Consider the following 22,660-nt stretch of genomic DNA (forward strand, 5'->3'; position numbering starts at 1 on the left):
CTGAATTATACTGAAACAGCTGCATTCTTATTAAACAAGAAAGAGATGCCATATGTGTTTAAGTCTGTAATATTATGGCTGTAGCAATCAGGTGCATATGAAACCAATTAATGGATTAATTATAGTACAAACTTTCTCCAGCTCTGGCAAATACTTAGCTAGTAAATCTAAACTAGGTCGCCGGGTCATACCAAGCTGGAATGACTGTGTCAAAGAACTGCACGACATATGCACGAAATGCTTACCTTAAATAACGGTAAACCTCGCCATGGACCATTCAGTAGAGTGTTTTGCTGTTTTGTGTTTTACGCCATTTTCAGCACATAATAGGCTATACAGGCTAGTGTAACTGGTGCAGGAAGAGCCCGGGAAACCCCAGTAAGAACCACAGGGGCTCATGTCGTTGCTTTCAATTGACCTCTCATACATGTATTATATAAGAACTACAAGGGAGGACACTTCTCTCCTTTCTCGCGCGACCCGTTTAATAATAAACGCTGTTATTTCAAGATACATTTCGCTGAATGGAATACTGTCCTCTCATTGGTTAAACGAAAATGACGTCCAGCGTTTATTTACAATTTATTTTCAGTTGGCCAATGAGAAGGTAGTATTCCATTCGGCGCGTTGTTGTTGCATATTAAGCGGGCGCGATCACGGCCATGTCGAGCAGTAGCGTGGAAAATGGTCTGGCATTCCTTAAAGGTATGATAATAAGCCAAACTACGGATATGCATACAAAGTCGAATGCATGGGTTAAACATCAGTGCCAATTTTATTACGCTACGCAAAATGTAGCTTGAAATAGCAGCGTTTAATCTTTAAATGGGTCGCCAGAAAGGAGAGAAGTGTCCCTCCTTGTAGTTATTATTATAGTACACAGTGCCGGATTAAACCCCGTGGAGGCCCTTAGGCAGTCGAAGTCTTGGGTCCCCCGTCGCAAATTATCTACTAATACGTTTTTAATTTTACCATCCAAAAATTTGGATAAACAAATTTTATTACACAAAACAAATATTAACAATTATTAATGTTATTAAACAAATTAACATTTTATGTTATTAAACATAAAATATTAAATATTATTTCGATCCGTTGTCGCGGGGCCTCTAAAAGGCGTTTGGTCCATAGGCAGGTGCCTACTCTGCCTATTTCGTAATCCGGCACTGATAGTACATATATGAGAGGTCAATTGTAAGCAACGATACGAATCCCAGTGGTAAGAATCTTTGATCCACGGGATGATACTGGCGAGCATTCTCACATATCCACGTTGGCCTAGCCTGAGACTCGAACCCATGCGGACAGTAGTGAAATGGTAGTGATCGGTAAAGGCGAGCGCTTTTAGACCACTCGGCCACCCTGGATCCATCTTAGATTATATAAGAAAGAATAATTAACACATACAGCAGGCTCGCTTGGAGATGGGAACCATGGCCAAAATGGCATAAGCAACATGTGGAAGTCATTCTGAAGCCTTACTCAGTTGTGCTAAAAATGATTCGGATAAGGAGTATGTTCTTTCAGCATGCAAGGCCCCTTCTAGTCGTATTAAACGAATCACATTATTTGATATCCAATGTGCCATAGCTACATAAAAGGAGAGTAATTGTCCATAATCAGACTTTTTTTTACATGTAGAACATTTTAAAGAGATTGCATGTCCTTTTGATGATTTTATTTAACTGTATATTTGTACATACCATTGTTCCACATGATTTCACAAAAGTGACAATTATCCCGCTACTGAAAAGTAAACTTGGTAACCTGACGGACAAAAATAATTATATAAATAAAGCTCTTACGATAATTATTTAAAGAAAAATATTTGATTGCATTATGCTACAGCGATGTGGAGTTACAATCTCTGATAATCAGTTTGGTTTTAAAAAAGCAACAACATTCAAAATGCGAAAACCGTCAACTGTTATAATGAACATGGCAGCCCTGTTTTGTAGACGCTAGTAAGGCATTTAATAGGACCAATCATTGGACACTCTTTAAAAAGATGCTTGATTTTCAAACAGCCATCTATATAGTTCACACTTTAGTAAACTGATATGGCAAACAGTTATACTATGTGCATTCGGGAAGTGTAGCATCCAGTTCCTTCCATGTAACCAATGGGGTCAGGCAGGGAGGTGTTCTTTCCCCTTCGTTTTTTAATATATACATATACGAGCTAAATCGTAAACTGGGCCAGTGCCACGTGGTGTTTAATTTGACAACAAATGTGTTATTTTTTTAGTGAATTTAGTTGTAATGATATTTCACTAATAAGTCCATCCATAGCATGTTCAAAGAAATTATTAAAGATAAGCGAACAATACGCATTTAAGAATGATATCATCCAAAATACACAAAAATCGGTATGGATGGTCTTTCAGTCAACTTCTTTCAAATCACAATTCCCCATTCTGTACATCTTAACGGCCATGCTCTTATGTCAACAGTAATACGTATTTGGGTCATATTTTAAAATCCAATCGGTCAGATGAAGATTGTGCACTCGAACAAACATGAGTAGTTAAGTGGGGTACATTAGCGACAATGGGAATTAGCATTACAGAGACCCCTGGGTCAGATTAGCGACAAGGGAAATTTAACATGGTGAAAAATCGTGGGTCAGATTAGCGACAAGGGAAATTAACATGGAGAAAAATCGTGGGTCACTCTAGCGACAAAGGGAATTTAACATGGAACTATAGTGTGGGTCTGTCTAGCGACAAGGGGAAATTAACATGGGGAATAGAGTTTGGGCTTTTGGGATTTTTTTAAAAATTTTTTAAATTTAAATTTAAATTTAAATTTAAATTTTAAAAAAGGGTAGGCAATGGAAAGGCTATCTCTTTTCGAGAAATATGGCTGGCCCTGAAAAGGGCCTTTGGGTTTATGTTAATGTATTCATTAACATAAATGGTACCGCATTGGTCTTCTTCTTGTCCTTAGGCTACGTCTCACTGTTGGTCCGTAAATCAGCACTCTTTTCAGGCATCCTTGTCTTTCAACGTAGATCCTACATATCCACAGGCTGGTGTTTGTCCTGTGGACAACGGTCCACTTGGCTCGGACATACATGAGCATGTCCGTCCGGAACATCATGGAAGACACAAGCGTAGAAGATTGCACATCGGTCCACATCTTGAAGCGACGAGAACAAGTGAATCAATGCAGTGAACTGCGCTTATTTATAGGTACAGGAAGGATTGAAACGGATTGAATTCATTTACCAATCCGAACACGCGTTACAAAATTCAGTCAGCTCGCATCCAATCCGAAGAGAGCAGTCTGTGACGTCACGTGGTCTATATAGATTCGTTAGCGCTTGTGTGCAGTCAATCTATGCGACAGTGATTCAACATGACGGAAACTCAGAAAACGATCCATTGGGGTGCACCAGCAGGGGAGACTGCCCAAGGGAACCCGGACTTACTTTCAGAAGAGGTACATTGGGATTTTGTGGATTTTCTTACCTCGCAAGAATTTGTTCCGGAACCTTCGTTACCTTCTTCATTACCGCAAGTGGAGAATTTTAGACAGAGACAGAAAGAAGAATTGGAGAAATTTATGCAACGACAAAAGGAAGCGGAACAAGCTTTTCTCCTACAGCAACAGCAACAGCAACAAGAAGAGGTAAGAAAAAAACAACAGCAACAACAGCAAGAAGAAGTAGCAGCAAAGAAACAAGAGGGTGAAAATCAAACGGCTACGGTACTGTTGGACATTTTAGCGGAGTTAAGAAGTCTGAAACAAATGTATCAGACTTCTTTATCACGACCGAAGAGAATACGACCTTCCCGAGCTAAACACGCCAACCCTGTGACTAAGCCTGTCGTACCACCCTTATTGATTTCAACCCAATCATCAGAAGTAGGCCTTGGCCGTGGCAAAGGCTTAAGGCAGTTAAAGTTGATTGGTTAAACTCACCCCTACACCAAAATAAAAAGGCCCTTTTCAGGGCCACCCACATTTCTCGAAAAGAAATACAATTTCAATTTGCCAATAACTCAAGAATAAACCCCACCCATTTTACCTTATAATACGTGTCTGTGTATGAGTGCGTGAATGTAGCTTCTTATTTTAAAATCAGAACTCAAAGACACTTACCTTATATCATTCATGTATTCTTTTATCCATTTTTTTACAATCCAATTCACAATTCACCACAGAACACTTTAATTAAAAGTTCATTGACTTCTTCTTTCTCCTTGTTTAGTCTCTCTGTTTTTTTTAATTTATTCACCGTTTTTTCCTCATTTTCTTCCCTTCTTCTTTTCTTCTCCTGTTTCTTTGCTTCTTGTAAATAGAATTGTCTTCTTTCTTCCTCTTCTTCCTCTGAAGAATCCCTCTCTTCTTCCGAAGAATCCCTCTCTTCTTCTGAAGAATCCTTCTTTTCTTCTGACTCCTCTTGTTTCTTTTTTGGGCAATCTGGAGACCAATGTCCTTTTTCTTGACAATAATAACAGGTATCTTGACTTTTGTCTTTTTTAGCCCCTGTTTTTTTTTCTTTTTTTGACGGTCTGGACACTCTGAAGACCAATGCCCTTTCTTCTGACAGATATAGCAAGTATCTTGACTTTTATCTCGAAAGGAAGGAGAGTAGTCCGTCGGCTGGTCTGAAGAGAATTTTCTAATGACCCCTCGCAAAGCTCTGACGAAACGTTCCATCTGGGTAGTCTCTTCCATTGTTGTGCTCAGCTTGAGAATGAAATGAATAGTGAAAGGACAAGACACACACCCTTTTTATATACGCTGGTTTGCCAAGACTATAAATTAGTCTATGGTGTTTAAACTTGAGTCATTTGACGTTTTGCACTCAAGATGAAACGATCCCATTCATTCGAGAAGAAAGAAGAAGAAGAAAGTAAGAGGCAGAAACGTGATCTATCGCCTCGTACCAGGGCTGAAATCTTGGCACAAATTCATGCCAGTGATTTTGAAGAGGACATGAGTGAACCAGATTCCGAACCCTCTAAACCAAGTTCACCACCCTTAGTCAACCCTGAAAAGTACTATTCCATTCGAGAGACGGAAAAGCGCTCCTCTAGAAAATTTAGAACCACGGCTTACACCTACACGGTGAAGTTTAAAGATTTCAAGGCCGACGTACCCTTGAAGAAAGCAGAAGGGTTTATCACCGAGATGTGGGATTCTTTGCTCACCACACTCAAGCGACAATGTCAAGCCAAAGAAGACGATCGCTTGACACTATCCATAGATCACGACGGTTTGAAATCCCCTGTTTGGATCGAGTTTAGCAGACCCGCAGAACTGACCCCTTCCAAAGTCATGGACAAGATACAACAGGTGCAACAATCTAATGACCAGTTTGACATCACCGATGGTAAAGCCACACTGAAAACGGCCCACGTCTCTCCTCCTCAAGGAACTGGATGCAAAAAGATGTTATTGGTGGACGACCTTCGCAACACCAAAAAGAGTCTCGTCCGAATTAACAACCCTCAAGACCAGATGTGTTTAGCCCGTGCCATCGTGGTGGGACGAACCTATGCCAACAAGAACGACACGGTAGAATGGAAAAGAATCTGGAAAACTATTCAACGATGCGATCGAGCCAAACAACGAAATGAAGCAGAACTCCTGTTGCAACAAGCCGGACTGTCCAAAGACACACCCTGTGGCATTCCTGAGATGCAAAAATTGCAAGATGCCCTAGCTCCACGCTACACCTTGAAAGTGCACCCTCAAGAAATGCGTGGAACTCTGTTGTTTCGAGGCCAAGATTTTAAGGACGGAAAATACATTCATGTCTATCATCATGATGACCATTTCGATACCATTACCAGTATCACTGGATTCCTGGGATACAGTTATTATTGTGAGAAATGTGACTATGGTTATAACAATCGAGAGCAACACAAGCATTGTGGAATGAAATGCCCAGGATGTTTGGCCTCTCCACCCTGTCTGAGCGAAGGACCAGTGCCTTGTTCGACTTGTTTGGGCACGTTTGTCAGTCCTACCTGTTACCAACAACATTTGAAAACACAAGGTTCACAGAAGAAATGTGCTTGTCAACTCCTGAGATTGTGCCCTACCTGTGGACAAGGCATACTTACCAATAATGCCAAGGCACACGTATGTCGAGGAAAGAAAAAATGTCACATTTGTCACCACATCGTGGACTTGGAACACCAATGCTACGTGCAAAAATACCAACCCCCACCAGAGGAAGAGGACGGTCACAAGAAGAAAGGCAATTTCATCTTTTTCGATTTCGAATGCATGCAAGAGACTGGCATTCACATTCCTAATTTCTGCGTGGCTCATCGAGCGTGCGAGAAGTGCATTCAAGAACCTATCTTCAGTCATTGCCCTCACTGCAGCAAGATTCCTGGAGGACGTGAAAAAATCTTTCGAGGACCAAACACGTTAGCCGATTTTGTCCGATGGGTCTTAAACCCCATCGACAAGACGTGGAGCCAAGAGGACATCGAACGTTACGGAGATTGTCATCGTCATGCCACGGTGATGGCTCACAATTTCTCCGGATACGATGGACAGTTTCTTTTGAGGTACTATACGGAACATGGCACCGAGCGTCCTAAAGTGATTTTGAACGGAGCCAAAATCATTTTCATGCAAGTGGGACAAGTACAGTTTAAAGATTCGATGAGTTACTTAGCCATGCCTTTGAGTCGAATGCCTAAAACGTTTGGAATGACAGAAATGGCTAAAGGGTACTTTCCACACTTTTTCAATACGGAAGCCAATCAACATGCCGTTCTACCCCATTTGCCTGAGGCTCACTATTACGACCCCGACAACATGCGTACCGAACAACGAGAAGCTTTCTACGCTTGGTACCAGGCTCATGCCTCTGACCCCTTCGACTTTCAGGAAGAAATGTTAAAGTATTGTCGTTCCGACGTGGACATTTTACGGCGTTGCTGTGGAAAATTTCGAGAACTGTTCATGGAACACGGAGGGGTCGATCCTTTGAAAGAATCTTGCACCATTGCCAAAGCGTGTTCCTTAGTGTACCGCCAACGATTCATGCCTGAAAACACCGTGGCTGTCATCAGTCCTCAAACGACCCACTATGTCAAGCGTCAATACTCGGTCAAAGCCCTACGTTGGTTACATTACTTGTGCGACAAGGAAGACAAATGGATTCAGCATGCCCGCAACGGAGGAGGCGAAAAGACCATCGGAACGTATTCGGTCGATGGCTGGGACTTAGAAAACCCCAAGATCGTGTACGAGTTTAACGGTTGCTTATTTCACGGATGTCCCGTCTGCTACCCTGACCGTGACACTAAAAATCAGTTTTTGCAACGAACCATGGAAGACTTGTACCAGGACACTTGTCAGCGACGCCTAAAGTTAGAACAGCAAGGATACCAAGTGGTGGAAATGTGGGAACACGAGTACGATCACCGTTTGAAAACCGATCCCGAGTTTAAACGCCTCGTGGAAAGTTACCAGTTCATGGACCCACTGAACCCGAGGGATAGTTTGTACGGAGGAAGGACCAATGCCACCTGTTTGCTGTACCAAGCCGACGAAGAGAAAGGAGAAGAAATCAAATACTTGGACGTGTGTTCGCTGTATCCCTACGTGTGCAAATATTGTCGCTTTCCTGTAGGGCACCCGCAATTGTTGACGGAACACATCGACCTGAAAAACATTCGACAATACGAAGGCTTGATCAAGTGTAAAGTTTTGCCTCCCACGAACCTATACCATCCCGTCTTACCTCACCATTGTCAAGGCAAACTGATGTTTCCCTTGTGCCGTACTTGTGCCGAAACGTGCAACCAGGACCAACCTTGCCATCACAGCCAGGAAGAACGGGCCTTGACGGGAACCTGGGTCAGCGTGGAATTGTTCAAAGCTCTGGACATGGGATACCAACTGTTAGAAGTGTACGAAATTTGCCACTTTCCCAAGACACAACAGTACCGCAAGGGTGACCCTACTCAGAAAGGCATTTTCGCCGACTACGTGGATGCCTTTTTGAAACTGAAACAAGAAGCCAGCGGCTATCCGTCCTGGTGTCACACTCCCGAAGACCAAATACAATTCAAAGAGAAATACTATGCACAAGAAGGCATCTCTTTAGACCACATCGAAAAAAACGAAGGCAGGCGATCGTTTGCCAAAGTGATGTTAAATTGCTTGTGGGGTAAAATGGCACAACGACCGTGTTTACCCAAGACGGAATATTTGACAGAACCTTCCCGCTACTTCCAGATGATTCACGACAAAACCAAATACATGAAACACGTGGACGTCGTTCGAGAGGATTTGATCTTGGTCAATTACGAAGAAGATCTGGACTTTGTACAAGACGACCCTTTTGGAAATGTCATCATTGCGGCTTACGTGACAGCTCATGCTCGCTTAAAATTGTACGAAGCTTTAGAACTGTTAGAAGAACGCGTCCTGTACTTTGACACGGACAGTTGCATTTACATCCATCACCCGATTCAACAGCACCCTGACATCGAAGGAGACCGTTTAGGAGCCTGGACAGACGAGCATCCCGACGACAAGATTCTAAGTTTCGTCAGTGGTGGTCCCAAAAATTACGGCTACGAATACCGGGACAAACAAGGAGAAGTGCACACGACGTGCAAAGTGAAAGGACCGACTCTGAATCATCGTACCAGTCGAGTGGTCAACTTTGGGGCATTGAAAGAAGCCTTGCAATCGGGAGAGGATGGAAACTTTAAAGTGACCACCTATCAACCGAACAAGATTGTACGTTTACCCACTCACCACATCGTCAGTCGACCCTTGGAAAAAGTCTATCAAATTGTATACCAGAAGCGACTGCGACTTCCCAATCACTTCACCTTACCGTACGGTCACGTCGGTATTGGTCTGTATATGAAAAGGAACCCTAGGCAAGATCGATAGTTCATTGTTCATTGAAGTAACTTACCATGTCGTTGACGAAGAAGAAACCAGATTGGTTAGGAGTCAAATGTTGGACATCACCGAGACCAGGGTTTTGAGGCTTGGACACAAGAGGTGGCCCAGTATGCACGAGAGTTATTCAAGGAAAAAAGTTACTTTTCAACCTGCGTTAGTGACGGTGCCAGAAGAACCCGTCAACCAGGACAGGACTGTCGTGGACAGGCCTGAAAGACCCTTTCGGGAGGACACTTGTGTGACCTTACCCCCTACTATAGAACTGGTTAGAACTTTACCCAAAACATGTTGTACAGACACTTGTGTTTATTCCACGTTCATGGTTATCATGTGCCTTTTATTCTTGTACTTAAGCCTTTGGCTTTTATGTATTTTTGTCTTTCGTATTCATGTTTGAAACATTCAATAAACGTGTTCTGAAAAAGTATATAAACTCTTGTCTTGTTTGTTTTTCGTGTCACAAGTGACATTTCTCACACCATGGCTACCTCTGCTGTCTCTGCTCCCTCTTCCTCTACTGTCAAAGTCATCGACGAACACTTAGATCGTGCCAGTTGGGAGGCTTTGTATCTTCGCCATCCCTTTAACATGCTCATTGCTGGACCTAGCGGTTCGGGCAAAACCGAATTCGTCAAACGTTTGATCGAACATAAACATCATTTGATCGATCGACCCCCTCAACAAATCGTGTGGTGTTACAAAGAGTGGCAATCGGCGTACAGCCTCTTGCGAGAAAGTCAAGGCGATTCCATCGTGTTTGTGGAAGGCATTGCTAAAGAAGACGACGGCATCGTCTCTGACTCCCGTCTAACCCATTTGGTCATTTTCGACGACATGTTAGGAGAAGACGAAGAAGAAATTAAACTGTGGTTCACGCGCAAAGGGCATCACCGTAATGCCAGTGTCGTTTACATCACCCAAAATTTGTTTCAACAAAGTAAAGCCCATCGCACCATCAGTCTCAATGCGCATTACGTGGTCTTGTTTAAAAGCCCTCGAGATAAATCGCAAGTGCAAGTCTTAGCCAAACAGTTAGGAACGCCTTGGCTGACTCAGGCGTACGACGATGCCACTCAAACTCCACACGCCTATTTACTCGTCGATTTGAAACCTACGACTCCCGAGGATTTGCGATTTCGTACCCACTTGTTTCACCACTGGTGCCAAGACGGAGGGCCTGTCCTGTACACGTCTCCGTCCTCGACTTCATTTCACTCCCCATAAAAAATCTATAAAAACCTCAGACCCTTTTTCGTCTGTCTCACTCTCAGTGCGAACATGACGTCCCTTCAGTCGCATCTTCCCGTCAAATTGATTCGTGCCTTGTATGGCATCAGTCGAGAAAAAGATCCACAAACACGAGCTCGTGTCTTAGAAGCTAGTCTCAAAGAAGTCTTACGATGGTTCACGGTGACGGCACGTCAATTACTCCAAGGAATCATTCAGATTCCTCATCAAACCAAACGCTTTTTCGATCGAAACAAAGTCGCTTTGGTCCAACTGGCCGATCCCCGCATCGACACTCAAACCAAAAAACAAATCATTTTGAAACCTGGAGGGAGCGGTACTCTAGGAGGGGTCATCATTCGCTCACTCTTAAGATGGGATCCTAATGCCCCCAAAGTTATACCCAAGACAAAAGTCCAACGAAGCCCCAAGAAGAAAAGACCAGGTCCCCAAGGAGAACTTCTCCAGTGGCAGGACCCTCCTCTGACCAGACACCACCCCAGAAAAAGAAAAGAAGCCCCCAGAAAAAGAAAAGTCCACAGAAAACTAGCCGCAAGAGAGGCACTTCGGCCAGGACGCAACCTTACACTCGCAAACCACGACCTGCCACGGCGGTGACTGCGTCTCCGGCAGCTTCACGTTTGTCCACTTCTCCGTTAATGACACCCAGAACTGAAGAGTACTTGGAGACGTTGATCACACCAAGAACTTCTCCGTTGATGAACCCCAAAAGAACTTCCCCAGTGGCAGGACCTTCGAATTTAGTGGCAGTGGCTGCTGCTCACAAAGTACCTTCTCCCAAAATCAAAGTTCAAGAAAGATCGGGCATGTTACAAAGTTTACTGGATTTGTCCAAGCAAGAACTGGCTCGATTTAGTCCGTTGCGTACCCCTGCACGACGTGTCATGCCTGTCCTCAAACTGATACGACGTAAAGACAATCAGTGGCGACGCGTTCCAGTATAAAAAAGGCCTGTGACCACGTCGGGTATCAGTGTTTTTTCGGTGCTCCTGAAGACTCAAAGATGTCACCCTCCAGAAAACCCCAAGGAAAGAAAAGGAAAGGACTGCCACCACGTTTAGCCAAACATGGGGACATGTTATCTGTCCTGTCCAAAGCTTCTCCACCCCTACGAAAAAAACTCATTCAAACGGCCTCCAAAGAGGTCATCGATACCGTGTGCGAATGTTGTTTGAACGTTTTGAAAGGCACGATCCCTTTGTCCAAACACCAGAAACAATGCTTAAGCAAACATCGTCACGTTCTTCGCCAAATGGTTGGAAAGAAAATTCCCATTCGTCAAAAAAAGAAGATGTTGGTCCAACGTGGAGGTATTTTACCTCTCTTGTTAGGCCCCATACTGAAAGGAGTCTTGGGAACCATGTTGGGAGGACTGGTGGGAGCAAGATAAAAAGGCCTTCGGAAGTCCCCAGATCTCAGAATCGACCCCTGACAACCCCATGGAAGGACGAAAACTAGCTTTAGTGCCTTACAAACGATGGATGGAATACCATCGGTGGCAAGAACAACGCACCCCGCATTTACCTCCCAATCCCCATTTGAGCGAGATGTCCCAGTTACAACACGAATTGCAGTCCTTGATGGATCGCCAAGATTTGTCCGAAACAGAAAAATCGCAAAAGTACGGTCAACTCTTGCGACGACTGCAACTCTTTCACCAGAAAGCTTTAGACGAAACAGCTCTACCCACTCTGAAAGATTTTAAGACCTTGATGAAAAGTCCAGCACCATCACCAGTACCAGTACCAGTACCAGTACCACCAGTACCCGTGACCAAGACAGAAAAAGGAGAAGAAGAGGAAAGGTTTCAAACTCCACCAGAAAAAGTACGCAAGTTAACAACACCACCTACCTCCAGAATTGGATGGATTAAAAAGATGATGGCCACCCCTTCTTCCTCACAAGAGAAAAAGAAAGTGAAGACAGAAGTGAAGACAGAAGTGAAACAAGAACCGATATCCCCCGCTCAGACATCCTCCTCCTCTTCGACACCTATTGCCGGTCGCACACGCAAAGACTTGCAATCCAAGAAAATACCCCAAGAGAAAAAGAGTAGCCTCTTCCAAGAGTGGGTGCCTTATTAACACACCAATCAACACAAAAAAATGGAAAAAGTCTTAGCCAGCATTTACTACGATCCCTCCCATCCTGCAGGTTACGCAGGAGTTCAAAAATTGTATCGTGCTGCCAAAACTCGACTGAAAAGTCTCCGTTTACCTCAAGTGCAACGATGGTTACAAGAACAAGCTACCTACACTTTACACAAACCCATTCGACGCAAGTTTGCCAGAAGTCGCACCCGAGTGGAAGGCATCGATCATCAATGGCAAGCCGATTTAGCCGATGTCTCTCATTTGGTCAGCTACAATCGTGGCTACAAATATTTGTTTTGTGTCATCGATGTCTTTTCCAAATTTGCCTGGGTCGTGCCTTTGACTTCCAAATCCAGCAGCGAGTTAGTGAGAGCCCTGCAACGGGTGTTGAAACAAAGTGGTCGTCACCCTCTTCGATGGCAAACGGACAAAGGCACCGAATTTCTGAACCAAGCTTTCCAAAAAGAATTAAAGAAACGTGACATTCATTTTTTTACCACCGAGAATCCCGAAACCAAAGCCAGCATCGTGGAGCGTTTTCAACGCACTTTGAAAGAACGCATGTGGAAATATTTTACGCATCACCACACTCTGAAGTACATCGACATCTTACCGCACCTGGTGCAAGCGTACAACCAATCTTACCATCGAAGCATCGGACGTGCCCCGCAAGACGTGACTCCCGACAACGAAGTGCTGGTGTTCGAGCGCCTGTTCGGTACGTCCCCGACGAGGGCTGTCCCCAAGAAAAGTGGAGAGTTGACCGTAGGAGATTGGGTGCGCATTGGCAAAACCAAACGCACTTTCGACAAAGGTTACTTACCTAACTGGACGACCGAATTGTTTCGCGTCACTGGACGAGTGCATGGCCGTCATCCTGCCGTCTATAAATTGGAAGACATGAACGGAGAAGTGCTCAAAGGAACGTTTTATTTGCCCGAGTTACAACGTGTCACCAAAAAAGAAGACGACGTGTACGACATCGAAAGCATTCTCGAACGCAGAACCCGTAAAGTGGGCAAACGACGTGTGAAAGAAGTCAAAGTACGTTGGAAAGGATATCCACCCAGTTTTGATTCTTGAATCGACGCTTCGCAAGTCATCGACTATAAAAAGAAGTGACCATCATGCCTTTTCACACAGCAGACGCAGCTACGTCGACCACTCCTCCTTCCCCTAGTTCTTCTGTGCAAGATTTACAAAAACAACCCTTGTGGGTGTGGTGTGGAGAACGTGTGCCTAAAACGCAAATCGTCTTTTTCTGCCAAATCTTCGTGGTGTATTGTGTCATCGGGGCAGCCATCGCCAATTTGAGTTTGCAACAAGGAGACAAACAATTGTGGACCATTTTATTGAGCAGTTGCATCGGTTACCTGCTTCCTAATCCCTCCCTGAAATTCACCTCGAACGGGAACCCCGGGAACCTTGTGTCCAGTGCCAGTGCCAGTCACCACTTCAATCACAACCAGAACCCCATTTTAGACGGAGACACGCCTCTGACGTCGAGTAACCCCTCGGACAGCCACAGAACTCTGGAATTATGAGTCACCAAAACCAATTTTACTTAACTTTACCCAGTGACAGTTCCATGGAGGTGTTTCCCAAGAACACGTTGTGCTGTTACACGGCCAAATTACCTCAGGCCATCCAGTTAGATCACGAAGCCCATTGGGAAGTGGCTTTAGTAGAAATGATTCACCCGACCCAAGTCCTCAATGTCCTTCCCAATCAAAATTTTTTTGATGTGGAAGTTCATGACGAGCAAATGCAACAGTGGATGGATAGCAATGTCAAATATGACAAGAAAACCCGTACACAAAAGTACACCACCTATCACTTGTTCATTCCCCCAGGCTATTATTTTAGTGGTCAACATTTGGTCAGCACCATAGCCTCCAGGTTTAATGTCGTGTTTCTGAAAGCTTTGGAGCATGTCAACAAAAGTGTCACCATGGAGTACCACAAAGCAGCTCGTCGCTTCTTGATGAAATTTGAACGAAGTAAAATCATGTCCATTTTATTTTGTCCTGAATTGTTTGACATGTTGGGCGGAGACATGGACATGAGAAAGACCATGATAAAGAAAAACGAATTACCCATCGTTTACGACAACGAGTCTTTTAGCAAGTTATTTCGTTCCCCGGTAGAACTGAACCAAGGACTGAATTTGATGTTCGTGTATTCCGATGTGGTGGAGTACAACGTGGTGGGACACACCTCCGTACCGTTACTGCGTGTCATTCCTTTCAAAGTGGATTCTGCCACGAACACTGACGAGGAAGGTGGAAACACCACGTCCACCGCGAATTTGTCCATCCTCACTATTTGCCTGTCAGAAAGTCGTATTTGGACACGGTCAACATTGCTATAAAAGGAGATCTGGGACAAAATATTCCATTCACCAAAGGAAAAGTCACGGTGAAACTCCATTTTCGAAAACGGTTCTCTCACGACTCTTAAGTCATGTATCCAGTGTACCGAGGGGTTGCTCGACAGCGAGGACACGGTTTAGGAGATATGTTAAAATCGGCCTTTCGTTCGGTGGCCCCGGTGTTGAAACCGATGGTGACACGCGGATTGCACGCCTTGAAAGATGCGGCACTGACGCAAGGCAAAGAATTTCTCCAAAATGTCATCATCGACAAACAAAACCCTAAAGAAGCCTTCATGAGGGCTGGCAAAAATGTCTTGCTGCAAACGGGCAAAGACATTTTAGGCCAACGAGAAACACCTATAAATGCCCTGCACGCTACCGAGTCAGGTATTCAGCAAGGACAAGGCAGAAAGAGACGACGAAGAAAACACCCTTTCACCAGACTTCAAGCGAGAAAGGCCAAGAAAAGAAGAACCGTTCGAGACTTAGACGTTTTCGATTATTGAGAAAAGAGACAAAAAAAATGATGCACCGAGAATCTTGCGCTTGTTCCAAGACGGAACTGGATCTGTTTGCCATGCCCCCCACGATGATGACGATGCAAGAATCCCAGTGGGTGGAATTTCACCCCGTCTCCTCACTGACCGATTCCGCTCCCATCGAGTTTGAAATCAAAGGACAGCCCGAAGATTACATCGATCTGAATAGCAGTTACTTGTAGCTGAGAGTCAAAATTCTAGATAAGACTGGAGGTGCTATAGACGATGAAGCAGTAGCTCCCGTCAACAATTTCATGCATTCCTTGTTCAGTGGAGTGGACTTGTATTTGAATAACAAACTGGTCAGTTGCAGCATGGATACTTACCCTTATCGTGCCTACCTGGAAAATCTCTTGACGTACGGAATAGATGCCAAGAACACTCATCTCAATGCCTGTGTGGTATGGGAAGCTGACGAACCTACCAAGTTTGAAATATTGGAAACTGATGAAAAGAAAGACAACAATGATGGATTTGTAGAACGAAGAAAGAGAATCACGGGAGCCGACACAAGTTTAGAACTGATGGATCGTTTGCATTTGGACATGTGGTTGCAAGAAAAGTATTTGCTGAACGGGGTGGATGTCCGCCTGAGACTGAATCGTAGCAGTGCCGCTTTCCATTTGATGGCTGATAGTGACGGTTACAAAACCAAAATCCTAGAAGCCAGACTCTACGTACGCCGTGTGGAAGTGTTACCTAAAGTGGGAAACGACATCAGTCAGACGTTGAGCAGAACGACCGCCAAGTATCCCATACGACGCGTGGAAGTGAAAACCTTCACCATTCCCAAGGGACAGCGATCCATGATCGAAGATCATCTGTTCCAAGGACAGTTACCCAAACGTTTGATCGTTGGTATCGTCGAGAATACAGCCTTCAACGGAGCTGCCGAAAAAAATCCTTTCTACTTTCAACACTTTGGCGTGTCCAAAATCGAAGTCAGTCGCGATGGCAAGACCTTGTGTACCCGACCTTTCGAACCTGACTTTAAAAAGAAGAATTACTTGAGATCGTACTTGTCCTTGTACGAAGCCACCGGACAGTTAGGAACCAATACCAGTCACGGTATTACGTACGAGGATTATGCAGGAGGCTACGCTTTGTGGGCTTTCGATTTCACTCCAGACCAAGGCAGCGACGAGGGACATTTCCACCCTATAAAATCCGGCCAGATTCGTGTGGAAATTCAGTTTAAAGACCGAGACCCTGATGAAACGGTGAACGTCATCCTGTATGCAGAATTCGATAATACCATAGAAATCAACAGTTTGAGAGAAGTCATCCTAGATTAATAGAAACCATGGAAGACTGTTATCCCTCTTTACCTAGTGGAGAAACTTTTAGTGTTGCATTGTTGTTAAAAAATGTTAGAGTTGTTGTTTAGTGTTAAGTGATTTTTGAATTAAAAAATGTTGTGTTTTGAAAAAATTGTTTGATGTTATATTGTTGGATTATTGTTAAAAATGTTAGAGTTGTTGTTTAGTGTTAAGTGATTTTTGAATAAAAAATGTTGTGTTTTGAAAAAAATGCCTTTGTCATTTGTTTAGCTATAAGAATGTTGGATTGATGCTCTTTCATTTCTTACTATCCCTCTCATGACACTCACTAAACGTTGCGACTCAAAAACCGTGTGGGGGATGTTTTCCTTCACGTCCGCGCTTTAACTTTAAGAACCGGGTTGTTTCCAGTCTAACCATCCATTGTCGACTCATCCTCCTAAGAAGATGTGCTCCAAACTAGCTAAACTCAACGAAGCCTACGTGAATTTGCATAGGGTCAGACACAGTCTGATACCGAAGCCAGAAGAAATAGAGAATGTGAGAATGTTAAAAATCACTGAAGACATGATAGAAGAGCTCTTCAGAGAAGAAATGAACAGGGAAAAAGAAGAATGGACAGAGAAGTACAGACTTCAGAGACAGCAGCAACAACAACAACAAGAGCAGCAGCAGCAGCAACCTGAACCTGACAGAGGCTTTGTCGATTGCCGTATCGACACCAAAGAGTTCTTCTTTTCTTTCCGAAGAAGCAGATCTATCGCCAGAAAGTCTATCCTCAGAGGACATCGCATTCTTAGAAACTAAAAAAAGAATGCCATAGCAAACAAAAAAAAACAGCCCTTTTCAGGGCTACCCCAATACTCTAGAAAAGAAATAACGATCGATTTGCCAATGTGTGTAGGTAGAGTAGTGTGAAAATAAACACTAATTCTTTTTTAAAAAATGTGAGGGTATGTGTTTGTGTGTTAGTAAGTGCTTAAGTAAGTTGGTATGAATAGTAGATTAAAATCATGTTTTTTTGGTGTTTGAGGTGTATATTTGGAGTTAGATTGGATTGCTTTGCGTATGTGGATAGTCTAATGAAGTGATTTATAAAAAATTTTAAAATAGTGATGGGTAGCATAAAAAAGTGAGTGAGTGTTTCTTTTAGGTCCGCGCGTTGTTGTTTTTTGTCATGATGTAGGTAACATCAATTTTATGTTTTTTTAGGGGGATGTTTTCCTTCACGTCCGCGCTTTCACTATAAATTGAAACTCGCTGGGCAGTCTAGCTACCCTTGTTGATTGATCAACACCAAAAATGAACACGAGACTGTCTAAACTGTTGGAACTTCATGTGCATCTGGAATATGCCAGGCGTCTGTTGAATGAACTGGCCGCGGAAGCCATTGTGGAGGAGGGAAGGATAAGAGAGGAGGAGGAAAGAAGAAAAAAAGAAGAGGAGGAGAGAAGATATAAAGAAGAAGAGGAAAGAAGATACAAAGAGGAGGAGAGAAGAAACAAAGAAGAGGAGGAGGAGAAGGAAAAGAAGAGAAGAAGAATAAATTTCAGAATCCCAGAGAGCGAAAATTGGGATTCTGAAGCGACATATCCTGCCTCTGCTCTCTCCCCCAAAAAAGTAAAAAGTAACTGGGGGATAAGATGTGTATGTGGCGCCAGGCCTGGAAGGTGCCACCATTAACCAGGTGTCCATGAAGTTCCAAAAAAACAGCCCTTTTCAGGGCTACCCAATACTCTAGAAAAGAAATAACCATCAATTTGCCAATGTGTAGGTAGAGTAGTGTGAATATAAACACTAACTCTTTTTTAAGATAGTGTGAGGGTATGTGTTTGTGTGTTTGTGTTTGTGTGTTTGTGTTTGTACCCGCTCACGTACGATTGTGTGGATAGTAGATTATGGATTTGTTTATTGTTTCTTAGCGTATGTGTTTGTGTGTTTGTGTTTGTACCCACTCACGTACGATTGTGTGAATAGTAGATTATGGATTTGTTTATTGTTTCTTAGCGTATGTGTTTGTGTTTGTGTGTTTGTGTTTGTACCCGCTCACGTACGATTGTGTGGATAGTAGATTATGGATTTGTTTATTGTTTCTTAGCGTATGTGTTTGTGTGTTTGTGTTTGTACCCGCTCACGTACGATTGTGTGAATAGTAGATTATGGATTTGTTTATTGTTCTTAGCGTATGTGAAGAGTATAGTTTGGGTTTTGTAAGCGCTCACGTAAGATTGTGTGGATAGTAGATTATGGATTTTGTTTATTGTTTCTTAGCGTATGTGGAGAGTATAGTTTGGGTTTTTATTATATGAAATGAGAAAGTATAGTTTGGGTTTTATTATATGAAATGAAAAAGTAGGGGGATGTTTTCCTTCACGTTCGCGCGTTGTTTGGTCATGATCTAGGTAAGATCAATTTTACGTTTTAGGGGGATGTTTTCCTTCACGTAAGTAGTAAGAGGGGTAGGATTAGCCTCAATGGGAATTAGCATTACAAACACCCTTGGGTCCGATTAGCCTCAAGGGAAATTTAACATGGAGAAAAATCGTGGGTCGGATTAGCCTCAAGGGAAATTAACATGGAGAAAATTGTGGGTCAGATTAGCCTCAAGGGAAATTGAACATGAAGAAAAATCTTGGGTCTGATTAGCGTCAAGGGAAATTAACATGGGATTTTTTTTTTTTAAAAAAAGGGGTAGGCAATGGAAAGGCTATCTCTTTTCGAGATATATGGCTGGCCCTGAAAAGGGCCTTTGGTTTATGTTAATATGCCCTTAACATAAAGGGCATTTGCGACATCTTCTTCTCCTCAAACTTCGTCTTACAGCAGGGCCATACATCAGAGTCCTCTTGAGGCAACCTTGTCTCTCTATATAGACTCTTCTTATCCACAGGCTGCTGCTGGTCCTGTGGACAACGGTCCACTTGGATCGGACATACATGAGCATGTCCGTCCTGAACATCATTGTTGACACAAGGGTTGAAGATTCAACGTCGGTCCACATGTTGAGGCTCCGAGAATAGGTGAATCAATGCAGTGAACTGCGCTTATTTATAGGGACAGAAAGGATTGAAACGGATTGAGTTCATTCACCAATCCGAACACGCGTTACAGAATTCAGTCAGCCCGCATCCAATCCGAAGAGAGCAGTCTGTGACGTCACGTAGTCAATATAGATACGCTAGCGCTTGTGTGCAGTCAATCTATGCGACAGTGATTCAACATAACGGAAACTCAGAAAACGATCCAATGGGGTGCACCAGCAGGGGAGACCGCCCAAGGGAACCCGGACTTACTTTCAGAAGAGGTGAATTGGGATTTTGTGGATTTTCTCTCCTCGCAAGAATTTGTTCCGGAACCTGTGTTACCTTCTTCATTACCGCAAGTGGAGAATTTTAGACAGAGACAGAAAGAAGAATTGGAGAAATTTATACAACGACAAAAGGAAGCCGAACAAGTTTTTCTCCTACAGCAACAGCAACAAGAAGAAGAGGTAAGAAAAAAACAACAGCAGCAACAGCAAGAAGAAGTAGCAGCAAAGAAGCAAGAGGGTGAAAATCAAACGGTCACGGTACTGTTGGACATTTTAGCGGAGTTAAGAAGTCTGAAACAAATGTATCAGACTTCTTTATCACGACCGAAGAGAATACGACCTTCCCGAGCTAAACACGTTAACCCTGTGACTAAGCCTACCGTACCACCCTGAGTGATTTCAACCCAATCATCAACATTACGCAGTTCAGAAGTAGGCCTTGGCCGTGACAAAGGCATAAGGCAGTTAAAGTTGATTGGTTAAACTCACCCCTGCACCAAATAAAAAAAGGCCCTTTTCAGGGCCAGCCACATTTCTCGAAAAGATATACAATTTCAAATTGCCAATAACTCAAAAAAATATTCAACAGCCCATTTTACCCTTATAGTACGTGTCTGTGTATGAGTGCGTGAGTGTACGTTCTTATTTTAAAATCATAACTCAAAGACACTTACCTTTTTATACCTAATTTATTCTTTTCTCCATTGTTACAATCCAATTCACAATTCATAACACAACACTTTAATTAAAAGTTCATTGACTTCTTCTTTTCTCCTTCTTTAGTTTCTCTGTTTTTTCAATTTCTTCACCGTCATTCCCTCTTCTTTCTTCTCATTTTCTTCCCTTCTTCTTTTCTTCTCGTGTTTCTTTGCCTCATTTAAATAGAATTGTCTTTTTTCTTCCTCTTCTTCCTCTGAAGAATCCCTCTCTTCCTTTGAAGAATCCTTCTCTTCTTCTGAAGAATTCCTCTTTTCTTCTGACTCCTCTTGTTTCTTTTTTGGGCAATCTGGAGACCAATGTCCTTTTTCTTTACAATGATAACAGGTATCTTGACTTTTGTCTTTTTTATCCCCTGTTTTTGTTCTTTTTTGACGGTCTGGACATTCTGAAGACCAATGCCCTTTCTTCTGACAGATATAGCAAGTATCCTGACTTTTATCTCGAAAGGAAGGAGAGTAGTCCGTAGGCTGGTCTGAAGAGAATTTTCTAATGACCCCTCGCAAAGCTCTGACGAAACGTTCGATTTGGTTAGTCTCTTCCATCGTTGTGCTCGGCTTGAGAGTGAAATGAATAGTGAAAGAACAAGACACACACCCTTTTATATACGCTAGTCTGCCATGACTATAAATTAGTCTATGGTGTTTGAACTTGAGTCATTTGACGTTTTTCACTCAAGATGAAACGATCCTATTCATTTGAGAGGAAAGAAAAAGAAAGTAAGAGGCAGAAACGTGATCTATCGCCTCGTACCAGGGCTGAAATCTTGGCACAAATTCATGCCAGTGATTTTGAAGAGGACATGAGTGAACCAGAATCCGAACCCTCTAAACCAAGTTCGTCACCCTTACTCAACCCTGAAAAATACTATTCCATTCGAGAGACGGAAAAGCGCTCCTCTAGAAAATTTAGAACCACGGCTTACACCTACACGGTGAAGTTTAAAGATTTCAAGGCCGACGTACCGTTGGAGAAAGCAGAAGGGTTCATCACCGAGATGTGGGATTCTTTGCTCACTTCACTCAAGCGACAATGTCAACCCAAAGAAGACGATCGCTTGACACTATCCATAGATCACGACGGTTTGAAATCCCCTGTTTGGATCGAGTTTAGCAGACCCGCAGAACTAACCCCTTCCAAAATCATGGACAAGATTCAACACGTACAACAATCTAATGACCAGTTTGACATCACCGATGGTAAAGCCACACTGAAAATGGCTCACGTCTCTCTTCCTCAAGGGACTGGACAACGCAATAAGGTGTTATTGGTGAACGAACTTCGCAGTACCAAAAAGAGCCTCGTCCAAATTCACAACCCTCAAGACCAGATGTGTTTAGCCCGTGCCATCGTGGTGGGACGAACCTATGCCAACAAGAACGACACGGTAGAATGGAAAAGAGCCTGGAAAACTATTCGACAATCGGACCGAGCCAAACAACGAAACGAAGCAGAACTCCTGTTGCAACAAGCTGGCCTGTCCAAAGACGCACCCTGTGGCATTCCTGAAATGCAAAAATTGCAAGATGTCCTAGCTCCACGATACACCTTGAAAGTGCACCCTCAAGAAGTGCGCGGACCTCTGTTGTTTCGAGGCCAAGACTTTAAGGACGGAAAATACATTCATGTCTATTATCACGATGAACATTTCGATACCATTACCAGTATCACTGGATTCCTGGGATATGTTTATTATTGTGAGAAATGTGACCGTGGTTATAATACTCGAGAGCAACACAAACATTCTGGATCGAAATGCCGAGGATGTTTGGCCTCTCCACCCTGTCTGAGCGAAGAACCAGTGCCTTGTTCAACTTGTTTGCGCACGTTTGTCAGCCCTACCTGTTACCAACAACATTTGAAGACGCAAGGTTCACAGAAGAAATGCGCTTGTCAACTGCTGAGATTGTGCCCCGCGTGTGGACAAGGCATACGTACTAATAGTGTCAAGGCACACGTATGTTCAGGAAAGAAAAAATGTCACATTTGTCACCACATCGTGGACTTGGAACACGAATGTTACGTGCAAAAATACCAACCCCCACCAGAGAAAGAGGACGGTCACAAGAAGAAAGGCAATTTCATCTTTTTTGATTTCGAATGCATGCAAGAGACTGGCATTCACATTCCTAATTTCTGCGTGGCTCATCGAGCGTGCGAGAAGTGCATTCAAGAACCTATCTTCAGTTATTGCCCTC

The sequence above is a fragment of the Sinohyriopsis cumingii genome, chromosome 3, assembly GCF_028554795.1.
Source record: "Sinohyriopsis cumingii isolate HCF-2022 chromosome 3, ASM2855479v2, whole genome shotgun sequence".
Lineage (NCBI taxonomy): Eukaryota > Metazoa > Mollusca > Bivalvia > Unionida > Unionidae > Sinohyriopsis > Sinohyriopsis cumingii.